The following is a 13,023-nucleotide window of genomic DNA, read 5'->3' as shown; positions in this document are numbered from 1 at the left end:
GCCCCGGGACTCTCTGTCAGCCCAAAACTAAAACAATTTCCGAGGCCTACTCTTCAGACAAAGATTGGACTGGACTGTGGGACATAAAATGATAATTGGGAAGAGTATGCTTCTTAGCTCAAGTAGATACATGAGACTAAATGGGCAGCTTCTGTCCAGACGTGAGATAAGAAGGCAGAGAGGGTTAGGAGCTGGTTGAATGGACATGGGAAATCAGGGGTGGAAAGGAAGAGTGTGCTGTCACAGTATATGGAGAGCAATTAGGGTCACATAACAATGTATGTATAAATTTTTGTATAAGACACTAACTTGACATGTAAACTTTCGCTTAAACTACAGCAATAAACAAAAACAAAACAAAAATTAGGAACTTGAAGTCATTTTGTTAACTAAGCAACCATGGTATCTCCCTGTAGTAACAGTATCCCAGTGAGTCCTCACAAAACACCCCATTCCAGAGATGAGAAAACAGGCTTGGCGATGTCCAGTGTCTGCTCAAGTCACGTGGTTAGAGCCCAGAACCATCTGACACTAAGGCTCCGTGATGTTCCCTCTGTGCTCCGTGAGGCCTGCTCTGCTCCTGACTCGGAGGGGATGGTCTGGTGCAAGCTCACTCCCTCCCCAGCTGGAGACAGTGCACAGAGCAGACACACCACATGAGATCCCCTCTGATTGCAAAGCAAGACACAGATTTTTCTTTCTGTACATTAAAGGTGGTTTTGAGAACCTGAAGCTACAGTGCACACAGATCCAGCCAAGGATGAGAGCCTGGAAATCCTGAGGTGGGAGAAAGACCCCACAGAACCCAGGATCCAAACAAACGACTCAGGGAGAGTGAATCTGAATGGCCAGTAAAGGATCAAGAGGGGGCTTAGCTTCTCAGGGCCAACAAGCACCTCAAAGCCACCCTGCAGTTCCATTGGCCACCCTGATAAAAGATTGGCAAAATGGAAAAGAACCTTAACACGCGGAACTGATTAGATGTAGAGACACAGCCAACATCACAAACTGCTGGGCCACATGACTGTCACAGCTGTTTTGGGGAGGAGTCTGGCTCTAGGGATCGTAACTTGAAATGTGCACATCCTTTCCCGCAGCATGCCACTCCTGGGAGTTTGTCCTGGGTGGGTCAGTGTATGAGGACACACATAAGTGTTCCTGCAGCCTTGCTGAAAGGGCAGCAGAAGGAATCAGTCCAGGACCAGCGGCAGTGATAGACTCAATCACTGTGGGAACCAGCCTCCCTTTTGGAACATTCTGCAACGAGTCAGGACACAGCCTCTGACCTGTAGGGGTCACATGATGTGTTCCCTGAGATTGCAGGTGGCAGAAAAAGGTGTGTCATAGCCTGAGCCCTGTGCTTTAGGGTAAAAGAAGCCCGCTAAGAGTAACTATGTGTGAGGCTGGGAGAAGGTGTGGAAGGACAGTCCAGCCACTGCTGCCTGGGGCCCTGGGGTTGGAAGTTAAACAGTAAAACAGCAGCAACATGCAAAAAGACATGTGGGCTGACGTGAACTGAAAAAAGTATAAAAAAACTCATTTCTGATATTCCTACAAATATGGGAAAAGTGACGTTGTAGCTGGCCAGGGTGGTGGGGGAGAGGGAAGGGTGGTGGTCAATTTCTTTGGGAGGAAACTGGGGGATCTCGAGAGGGAAAGTCCTAGGAGAGAGCTGGAGGTCTCCAGGGCAGTGTCTGGGCCCCAGACCCCCTCTGGTCATCTCAGGTCCCTGGGTAGGGACCCCATTCCCCTCCGCATGCACTCACCCAGAGCCTGCGCCAGCACTTCCTGGCCCCTTTCTTGGGGTAGTCCGAGTAGATGATGCTATCCTCCTTCTCCTTGGGGATTTCCTGCAGGGAGTTCTGCAGATTTGGTGCCGGCAGCCGTCAGGGAGGCATCAAGGGCCCCTTCTGGCCGCCTCCTTCCCTCTGTGTCCCTCAGGCCCTTGTACCCGCTAGGCCTGCGAGGATCTCCCAGTTCCCTGTCTATACCACGTGCTTGGCGGGTCGGCCTGGCGGCTGTACCATCCAGCCCCAGTCAAGTTCACGGATAGAAAAATCAACCTCTGAGTATTGCAGCAGGATCTGGGAGAAGCTGGACTGGCACAGGGATAGCAGTGGCCCAGGCAACACCAGCAGCTAGGACTGCATGTTGATTGCCCCACTCAGGTTGAGCTGGGTCTCAGACAAGGCCCAGGTGAGAGTGCCGACTTGGCCTGTGACCCTGATAGTCCCTCCCTAAAGCCCTGAATTGAACTGAGATCCCTGGGTAGACTAAGGTCCCAGAGTTCTATGTGATTAGTGGGGTTGGGGCAGGGACATGAAGGAGGTCTCCACCTTTGCCACCCAGCCCCCAGTCTCCAAGGCACCAAACCTGATGGACTAGGCCCACCCACCACCCCATTCCAGGTCAGACCCAGCCCCATGAACCCAGAGATAGTGAGGGCCATGGGGATGGAGCTTGGGGTTGCCCTCAATGAGTGCTAGTCCTGAAACAGCAGCACCATCTTCATCATCCTCATCATCACTTCTCCCCTCCCAAGTCTCCCCAGATCACATGGCCCCTCTTTCCCTGACCCCCCCACCTCTCTCCCAAATGGACCCTGCCTCATCCAACAACTTTCTGCCTTATCAGTTCTGTCCTCATTTCTTCCCTGCCCCTGTTACCAGAGACCCCACAAGGACAAGGGCTGGCATGGCCTAGGGGCTGGTATGACCTGGGGGAGGGGTGTGGGGCTCCCCAGGTGGGATCACAGTGGTGACCTGGCCTGGATTTGCAGCCCTGGGCCACCCTGTGTTACCTTTGGGTTCTTTTTGGTAAATGGCCAGAGCCTTCGGGGGTGGGGGATGAGACCATGTCTCAGCCTTCGTGAAAGGTTCGAAGTCCTGGATTTCTCAAGCTTCGATACGAGCGAAGATGACAGACAGCAAGAAAACATGTTCCTAGCCCGAGTGTCTCCACTCAAGTGAGCTGGGTAGGAGGCTGGGTCTAGAATGTGGGTGCCTGGTTACCAGGGTTCCAAGTTCTATGTACTCTGTAGTCAAGGAAATGAGGTCATGTCCTAGGTCCCCTCACCTGGGCCTGACCTCAGATAAGACCTCCCCCAAAGTCCCCTCTGGGCTGCTGAATGCTCATCTCCCTCATGCCATCTCCAGAACTGTACACAGTGACACCAACACACAGTCCCCTCACTCCCCCACCAGAACCTGGGGAAGGCCTGGGTGCAGCCAGGGCCCCAGCTTTGAGCAGGCAGAGCTGGTTTCAGACACAGCTTGTCCCTCTTAACCAGTTTGTGACCCTGGACAAATCTTTGTGCTTCTCAGAGCCTCCCCGGTCCCCCACCCACACAGTAGGGATCATTCTAGCATCTTCTTCCTAGGGACGTCAACAGGTGTATGTGAGATAACACCTAGAGATCCCATGGGCTGGCGTTACATGTAGCTAATCAGGGACAAATTATCTAATAGGCAAGGTAAGCCCAGGGCTTACCTGCTTGCCAGATCATCTGCAGTGAACATTTTCACGTTTTTTTCACCCCATCAAAGACTCTGCTTCTAGGTATGGCTGGCATCTGTCTCTCTCTCAATCCCACAGCACCTTCCTACAAAATCAAAGCCTCTTTTCAAGTTTGCAATCCCTGAAGGGGGCAGATGACCCTGTAAGCAAGGTAAGCACAGGTTTACTTGTGCTTACATACTAATCTGTACTGAACAATTTTACATGGGTTTCACCACATCAAAGAAGTGGTGTTCACTGTGCTTACCTTGCCTATTGGATAATCTGCCCCTGTAGATAATGCACAAACTCAGGGATGGAAGAATTTCAAGCAGGGGTGGGAAGCAGCATGGAATACACCTCGAAACAGGTCTGGGTTCTGGTGGTGTGATCTTGGGAAAGTCACTTCCCCTCTTGGCCTCGTTTCTCAGTCTGCACTAGGAGGGGGTTGGAATTAAATGAACATCAGATATTGTCACCCTCTGCATAAAATCCTCCAATAACTTCCATTATATTTAGAATCTGACCCAGTGCCTCATCTCAGACTAGGGGTTGGGCAGCCTGCACAACAGCTCCCAACAATCCTACCTCCTGGTCTCCACATCCTGCGTGGCCCCCTCCCCTCGGTGTGGACTGTACTCAGGGACTCGCTTCTCAAGAATGTTGTTGTTAGCTGCCACTGAGTCGATTTCAACTCATAATGACCCTATTTGGGGCAATGTCTCTTGGCTCTCTTTTATTCTCTCTCTCTCTGTCAGTCATTTATTCCACCCCCCCCCCACCCGGGAAGCAGCTGTGACATACAACCTGCCCATGGAGAGGCCCATGTGACAAAGACCTAAGGAAGGGTCCTGATCAACAGACAGAGACCAAGTGAGGCCCCTAATCCAATAGCTCACAGAGTCCTGCTCATAACACCGGAGTGAGCAGGGAACAGATCCTCCTCAGTCAAGATTCAGTTGAGACCACAGCCACAGGCTCCTGAGAACTTGGGGGACAGTCACAAGGTAAGCCATGCCCTGGCCCACAGAGACTGTGTGCTGTGTGCTGTTATGAGTCATTAGTTTTTGGGTGTTGTCACAGAGCAGGAGATAACTCCTCCAACCCACCAGGTCCTGGGTTCTGGACCTATCCTCCTCCTCCCTGCCTCCTCTCCTCCCCAGCTCGCTCCAGCCACACTGGCTGCTTTTCAACCCCCTCTCTGGACAAACTCACATCTGTCTCCCAGTCTCTGCACCAGCTGTGTCTTCTCCCTGGCACGCTGTCCCCAGACTCGTGCAGGGCTGGTCCCTCCTGTCATTCTGGTCACACATAAATGTCACCTTGTGAGGCCTCTCGGACCACACCCCAGCCTCATCTCACAACACCCTGCTTTCTTTTCTCTATAAAATATATTCTTTTCTTTGCAAGTATTTGTTTTCATGCTTTTATCCATCTTCAGGTCTCCCCTACAGATTGTGAGCTCCTGGGGGCAGGGACCATGTGGGTCATTTTCAGAACCAGCTCCGGGAGCACCCGCTGATGTTGATCCTACTCCTGCACTAACACTGGAGCTCCACAGGGCACTAGCTATTCCATCACCAACTCTATCACTAGCATCAGATGGACAGCCAGCTGGAGGGGTGGATTGCCATCATGGGCCACCTCCAGAACTGGCTCCCAGACCACCTGCTGATGTCGATCCTGCTCCCGCTCAGCACCGAAGCTCCGTAGAGCACCACGTGCTCCACCTCCAGCTCTGCCTCAGGCACCAGAGGCTGAGCCAGTTGCTGTGCCTCCTCCACAGTGGCTCCTCATTACAGCCAGGGAATGTCAGCTCCAGAACCAGACTCTTCTCACCTGAGTGGGAATTTTTTTGGTTTTGTCATAGTATTTTTCCAGATCACTTTATACTTTATAGTTTACACTATTTTAACTGGTATATTTCTCATAAAATAAAATTTGTTTCAATAGCTCTAAAGCATGTAATATAGTGGCTTTATGTATTTTCACAATCTTATTCAACTGCCACCAGTATCTACTTCAGAACTTTTTCGTCACCACTGTGATGGTTAATGTTATGTGTTAAATTGGGGGGGGGGGGGCATGATTCTTAGTGGTTTGGCAGAAATTATGTAATCACCCTACATGTTATGATCTAATGTGAGCAGCCAATCAGTTAGAAGAAGAGTTTCCTTGGCGGTGTGGACTGCAAATTAACACATCTCATGGTACATGGTCAATGCCTTTTTCTCCATCCTGGTTTTGAAGAACAGGCCCCTCTTGGTGAATCACAGCATGGACCCTTAGGATTTTGGAGCAAAGCCCTGCTATCCTCCACAGACAACGACTCACCTTCTGAGAAACGACTTTTGGCTTGTTACTGGGCGTTGGTAGAGACCAAATGCTTAATCATGGGACACCAAGTCACCATGCAGCCTGAGTTGCCCATCATGAAATGGGCATTGTCTGACTCCCGGAGTCATAAAGTTGGACTTGCACAGCAGCACTCCATCATTAAATGGAAGTGGTATGTATGAGATGGGGTCCGAGCAGGACCTGAAGGCACAAGTAAGTTGCATGAGGAAGTGGTCCAAATGCCCATGGTCTCCACTCCTGTCACATTATCTTCCATTTCCCAGTCTGCACCTATGGCCTCATGGGGAGTTCCTTATGACCGGTTGACTGAAGAAGAAAAAGCTCGTGCCTCGTTTACAGATCGTTCTGCACGATATGCAGGCACCACTCAAAAGTGGACAGTGGCAGCACCACAGCCCCTTTCTGGGACCTCCCTGAAGGACAGAGGTGAAAGGAAATCCTCCCAATGGGCAGAACTTAGAGCAGTGCACCTGGTTGTTCACTTTGCTTGGAAGGAGAAATGGCCAGATGTGTGAATGTGTGCTAATTCATGGGCTATGGCCAACGGTTTGGCTGGATGGTCAAGGACTTGGAAGGAACATGACGACTGGAAAATTGGAGACAAGGATTTATGGGGAAGAGGTATGTGGGTAGACCACTCTGAATGGGCTGAAGAAGTGAAGATATTTGTGTCTCATGTGAGTGCTCACGAAAGGGTGACCTCAGTGGAGGATGATTTTAACAATCAAGTGGATAGGATGACATGTTCTATGGAAACCACTCATCCTCTATCCCCAGCTACTCCTGTCACTGCTCCATGGGCTCATGAACAAAGTGGCCATGGTGGCAGGGATGGAGGTTATGTATGGGCCCAGCAACATGGACTTCCACTCACCAAGGCCAACTTGGCTACAGCCACTGCTGAGTGCCCAATCTGCCAGTAGCAGAGACCAGCACTGAGTTCCCAATACAGCACCACCCCTCAAGGTGATCAGACAGCAACTTGATGGCAAGTGGATTACATTGGACCACTTCCATCATGGAAAGGGCAGCATTTTGTCCTCACTGGAATAGGTACTTACTCTGGATATGGATTTGCCTTCCCTGCATGCAATGCTTCTGCCAAAATTACCAACTGTGGACTTACAGAACGCCTTATCCACCATCATGGTATCCCACACAGCATTGCCTTGGATCAAGGGATTTACTTCACAGCAAATGAAGTGTGGCAGTGGGCCCATATTCATGGAATTCACTGGTCTTACCATGTTCCCCATCATCCTGAAGCAGCTGGCTTGATAGAATGATGGAATGGCCTCCTAAACACACAATTATGGCACCAGCTAGGTGGCAATACCTTGCAGGGTTGGGGCAATGTTCTCCAGAAGGCTGTATATGCTCTAAGCCAGCATCCAATATATGGTGTTGTGTCTCCCATAGCCAGGATTCATGGGTCCAGGAATCAAGGGGGGAAATGGGAGTAGCACCACTCACTATTACCCCTAGTGACCCATTCACAAAATTTTTGCTTCCTGTCCCTGCTACCGTATGCTCTGCAGATCTAGAGGTCTTAGTTCGAAAGGGAGGAATGCTCCCACCTGGAGACACATCACTGATTCCATTGAACTGGAAACTAAAAATGCCACCTGGCCACCTTAGGCTCCTTCTGCCTCTGGATCAACAGGCAAAGAAGGGAGTTACCATACTGGCTGGTGTGATTGATCCTCATTACCAAGAGGAAATCGGATTGATATTACATAATGGAGGTAAAGAAGAATATGTCTTAGTACTACTATGCCCTCTGATTAAAGTCAGTGGAAAACTACAGCAACCCAATTCCAACATGACTACTAATGGCCCAGACCAGCTGAGGTACTTGATGAGGGCAAAGGGAATACAGCATGAGGGTGGAAGGAGATAGTTCTAAATATCAGTTATGGCCATGTGGTCAGTTGTGGAAATGAGAACTATAACTGTTATAAGTATTTCTGCTTTGTATGTGTATATTAAATATTTTCGTTTTCTTCACTTATAAAATTTAATATGTAAATAAGGCTATTGCATTTTCTGTTGTGTGTGTTTGTTGTATCATGTTGGGCCTAAGTATGACTTTGTAATTTTCTTTATTGAGAGATTATGTATGACTTGGGGAGATGTGTACAGGTGCCAAGTTGACAAGGGGTGGACTGCAGTGGTTAAGATTGTATGTCAACTTGGCTGGGCCATGATTCTTAGTGTTTTAGCAGTTGTATAATGTTGTGATCACTTCCCTGTTAAGATTTGGATACGTGATCACCCCCACGATGGGATCTACTGTGAGTGATACCGGTGGGGGCGGGGCCTATGGCAGCTCACCACCCCCTCAGCCTTCATCTCTCTGCCCTCTGCTGCCTAGTCCTTTCTGCTCTCCTTGCCAGGGCTTTTGTTTGTTTTAGATCTTGCAGCTGACTCCTCTTCATCTGACCTCTAGCTCTTGGGATTTGAGCTAGCAGATTACCTGTGGTCTTACCTGCTGATCTTGAGATTCGTTGATCTTCACAGCCTGCAACAGCCCTGCTCACTGGCCTGCTGATCTTGGGTCCACCACTCCCTGTGGCTATGTGAATCCAGAGAAGCCTCTTTCCTGCCCCACGGACTTGGGATGTGACAGCTTCTAAAAACCAAGTGAGCCATTTCCTTGATATAAATCTCTCACTCTGTATATATTTATTCCCTTTACTGGTTTTGCTTCTCTAGAGAACCCAGTCTAAGACAGGTGCCATTGAGTCAGTTCCATCTTGTAATGTCCTTATGTACAACAGAACAAAACACTGTCCAGACCTGTGCCATCCTCACAATCATTGCTATGTTTGAGCCCATTGTCGCAGCCACTGTGTCAATCCATCTCATTGAGGGTCTTCCTCTTTTCAATGACCCTCTACTTTACCAAGCATAATGTCCTTCTCCAGGGACTTGCTCCTCCTGATCCTCCTGATAACATATTCAAAGTACATGAGATGAAGTCTTGCCATCCTCCCCTCTAAGGAGAATTCTGGTTATACTTCTTCGAAGACAGACTTGTTGGTTCTTCTGAAAGTTCATGGTATATTCAATATTCTTTGCCAACACCATAATTCAAAGGCATCAATTCTTCGGTCTTCCTTATTCATTGTCCAGCTTTTGAAGGCATATGAAGTGATTGAAAATACCATGATGTCATGGATTGAGTTGTGTCCTCCCAAAATATCTGTCAACTTGGCTAGGTCATGATTCCCAGTATTATATGATTGTCTACCATTTTGTCATCTAATGTGATTTCCCTGTGTGTTGTAAATCCTATCACTATGATGTTAATGAGATGGATTAGCAGCAGTTATATTGATGATGTCTATAAGATTAGATAGTGTCTTAAGCCAATCTCTTTTGAGATATAAAAGACAGAAGGGAGCAGAGAGACAGGAGAACCTCTTACCACCAAGAAAGCAGCAACAGGAGCAGAGCGTGTCCTTTGGACCTGAGGTTCCTGTGTTGAGAAGCTTCTAGACCACGGGAAGATTGATAACAAGGACCTTCCTCCAGAGCAGACAGAGAAAGCCTTTCCCTGGAGCCGTTGCCCTGAATTTGGACTTCTAGCCTACTAGACTGTGAGAGAATAAATTTCTCTTTGTTAAAGCCATCCACATGTGGTATTTCTGTTATAGCAGCACTAAATAAGCAAGACACATGACATGGGTCAGGTGCACCTTAGTCCTCAAGGTGACAGCTTTGCTTTTTGACACTTTAAAGAGGTCTTTTGTAGCAGGTTTGCCCAATGCAATATGTCATTTGATTTCTTGACTGCTCCTTCCATGGGTGTTGATTGTGAATCCAAGTAATATGAAATCCTAGGGTTGCTAGACTTAGCAAACAAAAATACAGCATTTGAATTTATTTGTAAAATACAGAATGAAAATTTGAATTTCAGATAAACGATTTTTTTTAGCATAAGTGTGAAATGTTATGCAATGTTTGGGACATACTTATACTAAAAAAATTTTGTTGTTTATCTGAAATTCAAATTTAAGTAGGCATCTTGCATTTCATCTGCAAGACTAATTTCAGGAAACAGGGATTCCCATTTGAGTTGCTTAACCCAGAAGAGCCACATATTTCAGAGAAAACTGGAAATATTGTGCAGCTTATATCCCACCGTTTGTACAACCCTCTGTGCCCCCTCTTGTGACCAGAACTGCTATTTAGAACGGTTGTTTAAAATGTTTGAATTGTAAAAAAATCTTCTCCTTAGGAATTTAATTATAATAAAAGGAACAGACATTAGTTATAAAAATAAGGATAGGCTAATTTGCATACAGCTGCACTAATACAGTAGCCACTAGCCATTTGGCTATTACACACATGAAATGTGGCTAGTCTGAATTGTGTAAACACATCTGATTTCAAAGGCTTAGTATAAAAAAAGAATGTAATATATCTCATTAATGATTTTTTAGATATTCATTACATGTTGAAATGATAGTATTTTGGATATATTGGGTTAAATAAAATGTAGTATTAACATTTACTTCACCTGTTTCCGTTTACTTTTTTAATGTGGCTGTTAGAAAATTAAAAATTACATATTATAGCTCACATTTGTGGTTCATACTACCTTTCTATTGGACAGTGCTAGTCTAGATCTGAAACAAAATCCAGGAGACCTAATAATGACCGTCAGATCAGGAACCAGGTGCCAGCCTGCCCAGAAAGAGTTAGATTCTCCTCATTATGAGCCTGTTGTGGCTGAAATGGATGGGGTGTACAGAATCCTTGAATGTAGTACGTGTCCACATAGTTTTCCTTGTTTTTATTTTCTATCCTGACAAGAACTTGGTGATTTCTCAATGATTATGGAACACATAGAATTGTGGCTTATGTTTCCTATTATGTATGTTCAGCAGTTGAATTATGTTTTTGACAGTTACAAATTTCCACCTGCTCTGTGGCTCATGAGAACATTAGATTGGGACATGGTGGGAGGAGGCAGGAGGTGGGTATAGGAGGAGGGGCAACTGAGAAAGATCCTGGTTCCTAGAAGCTGTGCTCACAAGTTGTTCTTTTTTATTCCTTCTTCTTTTGGTTTTATGATTGCAGATTGATGGTGGCAGGGCCACTCTGACTATACTTGCTAGAAGCAGATGTCCATGTTAACACAGAATTTTAAGGATTGAAAACCATAAAGGGTAGCTCTAGGAAATATAGAAGAGACAAATGAAAATTTTGCCAGGCAAATTAAATCTCTACAAGTTCCCTAACTTCTGAAAACTATTTACAGAACTGGGTTCTGAAAGTAGGACATGTTTTTATAACTGAAAATATTTTGAGATTTCAAAGTTTAGGTCTAAGACTTGAATTCTCTTTGCTCTACCATCCCCTCCCTTCCCCTGCTAAATTGCTACCTAACCTTTTTCTGAGATTTCTGGTAAGTAAAGCAACATTAGTGAAAGCAAAGCAAATAAAAATTTAAAGCCTTATGGATGCTGAGGGCTTGGTCTATGGTGAAATAATCTGGTGTTTTCCAAGCTCCATTTAAAATTTGTATGCCAACCGTGTCAAGCTGAAGAGACAGTTCTCAGCTGCATGATCCACCATCTGTTAATTTCCATTTTTTTTCTTCCTAATTTTACCACCCACCTCCTGGGTTGCCACATTGCCCTCCACAGATGTCTTGTCACTTGATTCTAAGATATGACACCCAAGTTCTCAGGCCAGTGAAAAGGAGTTGCTGCCACATTCCTTATCAGTGGCAATCTAGTGGTTATTTTATCTGTTTTGGCAAAAGTACCCCCATTCAGAGGTCTTCTTGTTGGCATTACTCAGTATTTCAAGGACTGTTGTGATACTGAGTAACAAATGGCTTTTTGGTAAGAAGGCTGTTGATGGCATTGGCTGGCAGAATGAGGCAGGGAACAGGGGGACAGGGGCTGTGTGCCAGATGTCATTTTGGGAGAAGGAGAACATCTAACTTCCTTAAAGTCTTGTGCTCCCAGGCCCAAAGGAGACTGAGTGTGGGAGAAGTGGTGGGTGCTGACCAGGGATTTTGGTGGGTGAGAAGGTATTGCTGCTGGCTATACTCTCCTCCTTATAGGAATCCTGGCTTGCCTAGAGAGGGGTCTGAGGCAATGGTATCTGGCTTGGAGTTCTATCAAGTGAAGCTGAAGATTTGCCAGAAGCTTGTCATGCACTAGTCATTGGTCCCTGTCGTAGACCACTGGGGAGCTGGAGAGGTAATGCAACTTGCCAGAAAGGGCCAGGACAAATAAGAATAAAATAAAGAATCCAGAAGTCTCAGGCTCAGCTCACAAGATCTTATTGCCAAGTTTCAGTTATTAGACTATGATTTCCTTTTCCTTATTTACTGCCTAGTCATACTCATTGTACTCACCCTTATGTTTATACTATCTTGAGATTCATCCACAAGTCCGTGCAGTTTACCATGGCAAATCAGACCAGGTGAGGGGAGGGACAGGGTCTGGAGCTTAGGCTAGTGTGTTGGGATATTAGTGGAGGAGAGTCGGCAAGACAGAAAAGGAACAGGACCCAATGGCATTACAATCTCCTCTTCTCAATGAGGCATGAAATTATGGAATGTCCTAACATGTATAGCAATTACAGGGAATACAGGAAGGTAATTCCAGTTATGTATTGCTGCATAATAAGCCATTCCAAAGTTATTGGTAGAAAACAACTATATTTATTTTGCTCATGGATTCTGTGTAACAGAAATTTGGGAAGGGCAAATGAGAATTGCTTTTCTCTGCTCCACAATGTCTGGGTCCTCAGATGGGGAGACTTGAAGGCTGGGGATGACTTGATAACTAGGAATGAAATGATCTACAGTCTTGTTCACTTATATGTCTTATTGTTGGATTATCTGGATCTTAGCTGGGGCTATTGGCATGAATACCAATAGCCTTTCCATGTGGCAGCTTGGGCCTCCTCACAGCATGGTGGCTGGTATCTGAGAGCAAGAATCCTAACAGAAGCTGGTGGAAGCTGTTTCTTAGTTATCTAGCTGCTATAACAGAAACACCACATGTGAATGGCTTTAACAAACAGAAATTTATTTTCTAATAGTTTAGGAGGTTAGATGTCTGAATTCAGGAGGCTGGCTCTAGGGGAAGACTTTGTCTCTCTGTAGGCTCTGGGGGAAGATCTTGTCTCTTTTCAGCTCCT

The sequence above is a fragment of the Trichechus manatus genome, unplaced genomic scaffold (genome assembly GCF_000243295.1).
Source record: "Trichechus manatus latirostris isolate Lorelei unplaced genomic scaffold, TriManLat1.0 scaffold00084, whole genome shotgun sequence".
Classification (NCBI taxonomy): domain Eukaryota; kingdom Metazoa; phylum Chordata; class Mammalia; order Sirenia; family Trichechidae; genus Trichechus; species Trichechus manatus.
This window is presented reverse-complemented; position numbering follows the sequence as displayed.